The sequence below is a fragment of the Vulpes lagopus genome, chromosome 6, assembly GCF_018345385.1.
Source record: "Vulpes lagopus strain Blue_001 chromosome 6, ASM1834538v1, whole genome shotgun sequence".
In the NCBI taxonomy this organism is placed as follows: domain Eukaryota; kingdom Metazoa; phylum Chordata; class Mammalia; order Carnivora; family Canidae; genus Vulpes; species Vulpes lagopus.
Window position 1 is genome coordinate 132609536 of NC_054829.1, and position 10881 is coordinate 132620416.

General features: G+C 42.6%; 1 pseudogene; it reads right to left on the reverse strand.

The window, feature by feature from the left end:
* Nucleotides 1-2051: 2051 nt before the first annotated feature.
* On the reverse strand, nt 2052-4157 carry LOC121492751 (annotated as a pseudogene).
* Between the last annotated feature and the right edge of the window lie 6724 nt (nt 4158-10881).

Consider the following 10881-nt stretch of genomic DNA (forward strand, 5'->3'; position numbering starts at 1 on the left):
GTCTCTGATAAAGAATCTTTGTGGGAAGGCAAAATAATATGCAACCTGCAATATGTTGATTTTCCTGTACTGCGTTGAGAAACCTAGCCACACGGCCTGTCCAGACTCCATTCTTTCTCCTCCGCTCAGGGCATCTGCAGGGCTCCTGGGTCCCATCCCGTCCCCGTCCCCGTCCCCGCCCCCGCCCCTGTGTGGTGACTTGTAAAATCTCTTAAGGCAGTTGGGGGTGGGGGGCGCAATTGTAAGGCTCATCTTGTTTGTTTCTTATCTCTTAGGAATCACCATCCCCTTCATTAATTGATGTTCTGTGTCTTAAGGATTATTATTTCATGCATTTTGTCCTCCCTGTTGTCCCCCCCCTCCTTTTTTTTTCAGCTGAGTAAATCTGGTTTCTGTTATTCCATTTGGCCTGAAGTGCAGTAACTAATTCTGTAGAGCTGACTCTTCTTTGATCTATTATCTTCCATCCATGTTTATAAGGAGTCTTCTAGTATTCTTCTTAATCTCCCAAGGAAGAAAGGGACGGCAAAAATCTACTTGTATTTTTACCTATTCCTAACTCTGTTAACCTAGTTATGTTAGTAATCTTGCCATCAAACAATCTCGTCAGTGTAAGATAAGAGTAATTTATAAGATAAGAGGAATTTATACTACTAACTTTACATTTAGGTGATGTAAGTTACAGAAATTATATTCATCGCAGGTTTAATATAAGTACGTGTTTTTACTTGTCAGGAGACATTGTGGCAACCAGTCATCTTTGTTGTGGTTTTGTTCCTCCCCCCCCCCCCCCCCCCCCCGAGATAATTTTAATGTGAAAAACTCTTCAACAGCAGAGATTTTGCTTTCACAAATAGTTTAGTATACGTCCTCCAGCATCTTTCCCTTATACGTCAAGGAAACTATTTTGCCCTCATCTAGTGAAAACAGACTACAGGGTTAAATACAAGTATATAGTCAGGTCCCAGTTACAAGCTGAGTTGATTCTTGAACACAGGCTTCACACAATGTGACCAGTGATACTACTACCAAGAACCTTGCTTCATATTACTCTTACGTTAAAGCCAGAGTTCCTGATTTCTGATTTTTTTTTTTTTTAAGGTTGTTAGCTTAAATTAAATTTAAATAGAATAGCAGAGACATCCATAATTTGATTCTGGAGAAGAAGCAAGAAACCACCTAAGAGTCAAAGTGAACAAAAATGATAAAGGGCTTTATTTTGGGCTTTCACACACACGTGACCGTGTGGAACTGGATACAAATTTATAAAGTAGATAAGTATGTTAATATTCAGCAATTAGATCAAGTTACATGTAGAATCTTTAGTATTAATAATTATTTTTTAGGAAATATAATTATTAAGTCATTGTCAGATCTCTCAATTTCCTAGAGACTTCTAGTTAGAATTTCAAAGGACATTGTTCTACAACATAGCTCCATCATTGCTGAGTATCATTGTAGCAGAACAATTGATGGGATTGATTCTCTATCCAAGGCTTTAAATGTGAGTTTGTTCCCTCCCCACCCACACTCGCTCACACACACAAACATCACCAAGTAAATAGCCCAAGGTTTCCAAGAAACCCAGTGGGCCTTTATGCTTGCAGATCTAGTCCAAGATCTGAATACCCTGAACTTACTTGCCAAGAGCCATATATGTATGTTGTTAGGGTTAATACATGGAAAACTGTGTTTAGAATCTGTCAATTACCAAGATCTCCCTAATTTTCCACTATGAGCCTGATTTCCTTAAATAAAGCATGTGTGGTTAAGTATCTATTGTTAAGACTTAGGAAATATCTGGAATGCCATTAGATTTGCTGGAACCATTCAGTTAAGAAACTATAAAAACCTTAATTTCAGCCAGCTGTCTTAAAATTACACGCCCCAAAAGATGACACTGGGGGTTTCATAAATGTCATTCTCTACCAGTGCTTTTGTGGCTTACATTGATGGGTCACATAGCAGTTCCTTGCAGCCTTTTTCTTTTTTTTTTTTTTTTTTTTTTTTTTTTTTTTTTTTTTTTTTTTTTTTTTTTTTTTTAGCCTTTTTCATTTTGATCTTCGTTTGTATCAGGTAACTGGGTTTTCAGGGGTGTGGATCATGGTTGTATGATTCATAGTGGGAAAATATCCATCAATAAGGTCAAATTCATGTAATGAAGCAGAGTGGGCCAAATTATCTCGATTTGAACATAAGCAAAATTCTCCCCAGTACAGTGATTACGCCCAGCTGCAAATGGCAGGCAGGCAAGCTTCCTTCCTGATGCTGGATTGTCCCGTAAGTAGCAGTCAGTTCTGCCCATGAGCAAGTCGCTTTAGCTCCTTCAGCTGGAGGATCTAAATTGAAGGAGGCAGATCTTTGAAGACTGTCTCCTGTTCTAAATAACATTTTTCTTGAGGTGTTTTGTCTCTGGCCAAAAAGAAGCCATCCAGGCGCTCATACTTGAGGACGTGTGCTGCACCGCCAAGAGCAGTCCGGTAAGCATCCCTGCTACTTCATCATCTGTCAAAGGACGCCCATCCTCGTAAGTAGAATCTACTAAAGTTTGGAGAACGTCATCAATTTTTCCTGCTGACTCTCTGTGTTTCTGGATTGCTTTATAGAAAATATTCTTGATCTCTCAATGAGCTCTGTCCCTGTGTCTGAAACTAGGTTAAGGGAGCCAGTCAGGCAGCCAGGCCACATGGCTGAAACCATCCAAATCTGCAAATAGTTGTGCCACTTTATTGAGTTGGCTTCTGATTTCCTTCCCAGGTAAACAATGGCTGGCTGTTAAAATTAGGAGCTCAGAAAGAGCTTCAAACAGTTTTTTTTTTCCTCCACTTTCTTTTTCCCCAACTTGGAAAGTATTCTTTTGCTTCTTTTTCAATTACAGAAATGTGCTGTCCAACGTGGGCTATGTTAAGGCCACCGTTTAACATTTTCTTCTGCTCCCCCCACCCCCCCCCCCAAAAAAAAGCTGGATTAGCCATATCCTATGTGACTTCTTTCCTTTTTTTTTTTTTTTTAAGATTTTATTTATTTATTCATGGGAAACACACACAGAGAGAGAGAGAGGGGCAGAGACACAGGCAGAGGGAGAAGCAGGCTCCATGCAGGGAGCCTGATGAGGGTCTCGATCCCAGGTCTACTAGGATCAGGCCCTGGGCTGAAGGTGACACTAAACCGCTGAGCCATACGGGCTGCCCTGTGACTTCCTTTCCAAACACAGTTGTGAGACCACCATAGACATCGTCTGCATTCGGGTCCTCAATTTTACCATTAAAAAATAGTGCAGCAGCATCACTGCCCAGAAGGTAAGTAAACGGCTTGCCCACCATGGTGAGACTAAATACAGTCCATACTTCTCTTGCGTTTCCTAAGAATTGAGCTGGACTTTCCTCAAATGCTATGGCATGTCCAAGGAACAGAGTTGGAGAGAAAACACATTGTGGACTTGCTGTGGCCAGCGGGGGACCAGGTGACTGAGTGGAGTAGGCCAAGCATGACGGCTCCCGCGATCGGCGGGAGACATTAGAGGCCAAGGTCGCTGCTGGTCTTCCCAGCAGCGGCCAGAGGAAACAGCAAATGGGGGAATGGAGTCCGCCCAGACCCCCGGGCCTCCTGATCTTCGATTTAAAAGAAAAAAGAAAAGCTTTTTTAAAAGTCACATTTCCATATTCAGTGAAGAAAAGTCCTAAGGCTGATTTGGTGAGAATTCTGTAGTTTCAATGCATCTTTTAGGGAGCATTTTTTATTATTTCTATACCCTAAAAAGTTAAGTTCTATGGCTGTGGTGTCCGAGAGGAAGGGATAAATAGAACAGCACTCTGAAGATCCTCGGTGGGTTTCAGTGTTAGAACCCAAGACCCTCTGGTTCTTCACCCTACTCAGGAGTCTTCCGTAGATCACTGGCTCAGTTTATCCAAACGATTTAAATGCTGTGCCTTTCTTCTTCATTTTTTATTTTTTTTAGAACTGCATATAGCTGTGTCTGTTTTTTAACAGGAAATGAATACTATATATACAGAATAAAGTCTGTTAACTTCATCATATGTACCAGACTCCAGGAGGATCTTTAGATTTTTGGGAGCATCAAGAATCTGAGTGTGGTAGGCAGATGCTGGCTTCTCAGAGACGTCGGGGTCTTCCCCCGGGGACGCTGAATATGTCATGCTGCGGTGCAAGGAGGAATTAAAGCAGCAGGTGGAATCAAGTTTGCTAACAGCCAAAATCTGGGGAGTATTTTGGATTGTCTGGATGGGCCTAATGCCATCAGAAGGGTTCTCAACATTGGCAGAGGGAGGCAGAAGAAGAGGTCACGGTGTTGTGACACGAAAAGGACTGCAGTCCCCCTTGCTGGCTTTGAGTAGGAGGGAAGGGGACCATGAGCCAAGGAGTGTGGGCAGCCTCTAGACGCCAGGAAAGGCAAGGAGATGGATTGTCCCCGGGAGCCTCCAGAAAGGACATGACCCCACCTGTGCCTTGATTTCAGCGCAGGGAGACCTGTGTCTGACTCGGAACCCACACAACTGCAGGGCAGTAAACTTGCATTGCTGTAAGCCACGAAATTGGTGGTGATTTGCTAGGGCAGCAACAGAAAACTCCCTGACTGCCTTCTCTGAAACCTCACTTTGGCCTGTTTCGGGGGATAACAGGATCAAATGTGTTCACACACAGGAGTTCTTATTTCCAAACAGAATTTGAATTCTCCCAGAGTTCACCAAACCATAAGTTAGGTGCAGAGATTTGTAGCAGTACAATTCCTCAAAAGGGAAAAGTGGAGAGTGGAAAACGTGAAGTCCTCGACAACATTAGCACGTGGTCCGAAAGCGTTTGCCTTCGTGTCATTAGCGCTGCCTCGTGAAAGGCTGACCCCTTTGGACACTGTTACCAGGCCACAGCGAAAAGAAATGTTAAATCGTTGGTACCGGCGTCATCGTGGCTGTCGTGTTGGCTTCCGGAGTTCTTTATTCAGTCCTGCCAGGAGCTTTTTGTAGACTTGGGGCTCAGTCCTTCATGAACTCTCCTAACGAACTCATTCCGACCACTGGGGAAGTAAGATTTCATTACTCAGGAATTTCCCTGGGCTGGATGTGTGTGAGCACCACGTGTGGGTGAGTAGAAGACCCACAGGGAGAGCAGGAAGGCTCGGGGGGCGGTGTTCGTGCCGGAGACCCTGAGGACGTCGGCGCAGGCTCCCAGCAGCCCATGGGATCTACCAGTTGGAGGGCATCGCCCTTTTTGTGCAAAACCTCAGATAGAAAAGACAGTAAAAATAGCAACAGACTTTTTAAATAGCCCATGCAGCTGTACAGAGAAAAGTTTTACATAGTTGATGCCAGAAATGACCACCATGTAGTAGAATCAAATGGCAAATACGCAGGCTGCACTCCTACTGCTGTTGGAAAATTCGATTCACATGTTGCCTGTGTAATGGCTTTATACATTTATATATTGTTTATTATACAAGGTTAGTATAAAGGATTCTTTGTTTGCTTGATTCTAATCTTTGATATCAAGTTTTTCTTAACCTCTGAGAGAAGAAAAAAAAATTTTTTTTATTTTATTCATGAGAGACACACACAGAGAGAGGCAGAGACACAGGCAGAGGGAGAAGCAGGCCCCATGCAGGGAGCCCCATGCGGGACTTGATCCTGGGACCCTGGGATGACGCCCTGAGCCAAAGGCAGACGCTCAACCACTGAGCCACCCAGGCTGCCCAAAAAATGTTTTAAAAACACAAGGAAAGGGGCGCCTGGGTGGCTCAGCCAGTTGCGCGTCTGCCTTCTGCCCAGGTCACGATCTTGGAGTCCCAGGATCAAGCCCCAGGTTGGGCTCCCGGGCCAGGGGGGCCTCTGCTTCTCTCCCCCCCTCTGCTGCTCCCTCACTTGTGCTCTTTCTTACTCCCTCTCAAGTAAATAAATACAATCTTAAAAAAAATAAAAGCCCACAAGGAAAGCAGGGTTCACACAGTCTGTATAGTTTTGACCTTTAAGGATGTGGAGCAACTGCTGTCCAAGCCCATGAGTGTACAGTGCACTGGATGAGCTCATCGGATTATCTTCCTTTGCTGACGGGATCTCTATTTTTAAAATGAAATGTTGTACTTAATGGCACTAGACAATCCCTAAAAAATAGAGTTACTGAAGCTTTGTTGTCCTGGAAACTCTTTTTGTTGGATAAAAGAAAAGTTTAAAGAAGACATTTTTTTTTTTTTTCCTCTAGAATTTCAGTCTAGTATGCCGCCCAGGCTTCTCAACCCAGCTTTGAACTTGAGTCTAAAGAAAACGTTTGATCTTCTTTGTCTTTCAACTTGACAAAATGTCCTTCTTCTTTGAAATCCCCGTTTTGTTTTATGTGTGCTTGTCAATGTGTTTTAGAAATGAAAAGCTCTTGGGGGCAAGGCATGAGTCTTTTTTGTTTGACCTTTGAACATCCTCCTAAGTGCCTACTCCACCAGGTTGGCGTTCCAAAAATATTGCTCATTAAAATTCTCATTCTTCCTGTACTGGACGGGAAGTGATGGTAGTAGGTGTTGGATGGAGCTCCTTCACGTGGAGGCTTCTGTAGACAAACACACTCCTTCCCTTCAACAAATATTCTGGAGGCCCTTCTGCAGGGCAATAATTTTTTTTCTTTTAAGATTTTATTTATTCATGAGAGACAGAGAGAGAGAGGCAGAGACACAGGCACAGGGAGAGGCAGGCCCCATGCAGGGAGCCCGATGTGGGACTCGATCCCAGGTGTCCGGGATCACGCCCTGGACTGAAGGCTGGCGCTAAACTGCTGAGCCACTCGGGCTGCCCATGTGCGTTGAAAGATGAACTGACAGCCAACATGACCAAGTTGTGCGATTGATACATAAGAAACCTAAAAAGTGATCTATGGATTAAAAAAAAAAATTGTTGGGGCAGCCCGGGTCAGCCTAGTGACCAAGGCTGAACCCCATGAGTCTTTCCTAAGCACTACCAGCCCGAAATGCCCCCTTGGTGTGTGGGGTGCGTAGACAGGGCGGACGGGTGAAGAAGAGCGGAAATAGGAACCAAATGGTCTTGACAGGGAACAATACAGGAAAGAAATATAGTTTATTAAAATTTAGTGTCCCGTTGAGTCTACATAGAAAGGCAAGGACAGCCCCGTCCTTGTTCTAAAGGATCTTCTCCAACTCAAGACTAACTTTTGGTAGGAGGCCTCTGATGTCGCCTTCATTTTTGTTGAAATAAAATAGAAGTATGACTGTTCTGATTTTAGATCAAACGACTTGCCCCTTGGCTTTCTGCCTTGGCCGAAAACCTATTCCAGCTGAAAACTCACCATTAGAAAGAATGTACTAGCTGCTAAGCCCGTCATTAATCAGCAAGGACCTAATGGTGTAGTTCAAGCAAATGCATTTGCATAGCACTTTAGACTACGTCTTGAGTGATAAAGCATTCACTGCTAAAATCAGATTTTTCTTTTTTTCCTCCCTGGCGTTTGTCATTTACTCCCTTTTCATTTTAAAAAGGCCCTTATTTTGGCTGGCCTCAGAGTTCGACTCCTCCGCCTGCTGATGTCTTCTGCTACCAGAGTGCAACGCTGCTGGCGACCTTCATTTATGCTTTCAGGCATGAGTTCAATCCAGAAGCAGACGTCAGAGCACCCTGCTACCTTAGCAAGCTGCATCACGACACGTTATTTTAAAGGATAACTAAAGAGTTTCGTTCTTAACACTGCGGGAGGCCGTCATGACTGCGGCAGACTCGGAGAGACCCGCTGCCGTGACCAGAGGAAGAACTGGGGCTTAACGCCAGCCTGGCCTGGCTTTCACCCTTCCCTGTGCCCACTTCTCAGAGACTACCTGCAGCGCTGCGCGCAGGGCTCAGCTCCCTATCTGCGAGCTTGGCTTATCGTCTTCAGTAGTTCACATTTTTCCTTTGGCTTCCATCGTATCACCCTCTTCCAGTTTTCCTCTGGCCTCACTGACCGTCCCTTCCCCATTCCCCATTCCTGGCCCTTGCTCCCCGGTGAGAAGATCAAAAGAAAAATATTCAAAATTCATTTTAGCAACCGAAAAATACACATTTTGAAGGGATATAGGTAAACTAGCTAAATTAATGCTTACCTGTTCATTTGATTGCACATATTAACAATCATGCATTAGTAGAATGATATATTAATGTAGAGCTATTAATTTTTCCATTCTCATATTACACAAAACAATTCTATGCAAAATCTTCACTTGTGATCTTCAGTATCAGTCTCTGTTATCAGCAGAAGGACTTTCAAGTCCTTGAATATAGTTTTCCTGAATGCATCCATTTAAGATTTTGCCCTTTTGGAACTCTGAATGATATTATCACTGGAAGCGTTATCATCCCATTAGGGATTTTGTAGGACAGTATTTGCACAACATCAGGGCAGCGATTTTTTCATTTGTCTTGTAGATGCATATTCATGATCTCCACAATGTAATCTAATCAGTATCTTTAAAGAATTTCGATAGGGATATCTAATTGTGAGGTCCTACCTTCTGTAATAATTAAATCGATATTTCATTTCTAGGCCTGCAATTTATGCGAGGTGTCTTCCATCAGCACGTAAAACTAGAATTAATTGAAGTCCTTTGTGCCTGGATATAAGGTCAATTTCCCTAAATAATATTTTGATTTTCAAATAGAGTTATCTGCTAATCTGAGTTTTTGGTGTCCTTGAGATTTGTTTGCTGTCATTTTGCAGAGAAATTGTTGATTTCTGGTTTAAAAATGCAGTATTTAATATGTTGAGTTATCATATTATAATGCCTTATATTATAATGCCTTTTCTTTGAAGTTCAGCTTCTAAATCTCTACATTCTATTTATAAATATAGCCAATGTTAGCAATCATTTTTTAAAAAATTTTTATTTAAATTCAGTTTGCCAACATCTAGTTTAACACGCAGTGCTCATCCCATCAAGTGAACAATCTCTTTTAAGGAGTTTTTTGAAAAATACTTGTTTCTGTTCATAAGCTCTTAGTTAATAAAACATCTTCAGGGGATCCCTGGGTGGCGCAGCAGCTTAGCGCCTGCCTTTGGCCCAGGGCGCGATCCTGGAGACCCGGGATCGAGTCCCACGTTGGGCTCCCGGTGCATGGAGCCTGCTTCTCCCTCTGCCTGTGTCTCTGCCTCTCTCTCTCTCTCTCTCTCTCTCTCACTGTGTGCCTATCATAAATAAATAAAAATAAAATAAAATAAAACATCTTCAAATATCTTTGTTTTATTTTTTAAAGATTTTATTTATTCATGAGAGACACACACAGAGAGGCAGAGACACAGGCAGAGGGAGAAACAGGCTCCATGCAGGGATCTCTATGTGGGACTCGATCCCAGGACCCTGGGATCATGACCTAAGCCAAAGGCAGATGTTCAAATACTGAGCCACCCAGGCGTCCCTTTGTGTTATTTCATTTTAAAGATAAACATCTTCAAATATTTTAAACAGCATTTAAAATTTAATCTATCTAATTTCATTTTGTACTATTTTACCTAGCTTTAAAAGTTAAACATTCCCAAGTACTAAAAAAAAGTGTATGAATCTGACAAATGTGTACATATGATGAAACTCAAGTTTCAGATGTTCCAATACTATAATGTAGTAAAATGTAAACTCCAAATCCCAAAATATAATTACTCAGTATGGATCTTAAGTTGTCACTCAAATAGGTCTAATTTTCTCGATCCTTACAAGCACATTACATCACTATATATGCAGAGTTCTTTCTTTCTTTCTCTTTTTTTTTTTTTTTAAGATTTATTTATTTATCCTAGAGAGAGAGAGAGGGAGAAAGAATCTCAAGCAGACTCAGCTGAGTGCACAACCCTGAGATCATGATCTGAGCCAAATCGAGTTGGTGGCTTAACCGACTGAGCCACCCAGGGGACCCGCAGATTTCCTTCTCAACCCAAAAGCAAGAGAATTCCGGTTTTGATTCTCTAATCTTCTTAAACTCAATTTTATGTCTTACTGGGATTGATAAATAAGTGTTTATTTAGGAGGACAGTTACTGGGGTTATTTTAATATGCATCCTTATCTGGGTTTTATGACCTGCCTAAAACCAATTTGTTATTTTTGGCAAATGTTTATTGTCACTTATTGTCACCAGGATATAACGCAAACAAGCGTTAGGCTAGCTTTACCCGGCACAGCGATGTCTCTTAGTGAGCGACCACATCACAGGAATGCCACCTTTTCTGTACGTCTCTTGAAGTCACGGCTTTGTTCTTTTTGGTGCTCAACAGCCTTTTTATAGCAAGGCTTACCTTAGGCCAATTTGGCAACATTCTTGTGTCAGGATTTGGCTAATCTTCTGAGATTCCAGCAACCAAGAATCTTCAGAACCAGCAGCTGGACAGGAGATCACTTTGGGATCCCGTCTAGGGTGCTACCCCTAAATGTACAGGTTTCAGGACTCTGGATTTTCATTCAACCAAATGTGAGGAAATAATCTTTATAAGATTCTAAACAGTCTAAGTATTCTAAACAGCTCCGTACCTATCCTGCATGTCACTAATTTTTGCCAGTGAGAGGCCTATTTCCTACATGCATCATGTGAATTATCAAAGCCCCAGCTATTGTTCAGAGCTACACCCAGTTGACCTGCCTTTGTCAGCCACCCGAAGAGTGTGAACTTTCCAATTAAATGATGGCTGACCACGTTTGAAATGTAAATCCTGATACGGGCAACTGGCCTTTCCTAACATAAATTTATATTACATTGGTTATGTTCAACAATTTAAAATAAATTATAGGAGCGCCTGGGTGGCTCAGGTTAGGATCCCAGGGTCCTGGATCTGAGTCCCGCGTCGGGGCTCCTCGCTCAGCAGGAAGCCGGCTTCTCCCTCCCCCCATGCCTTTCTCCCCCTGCTCTCTCCACCCC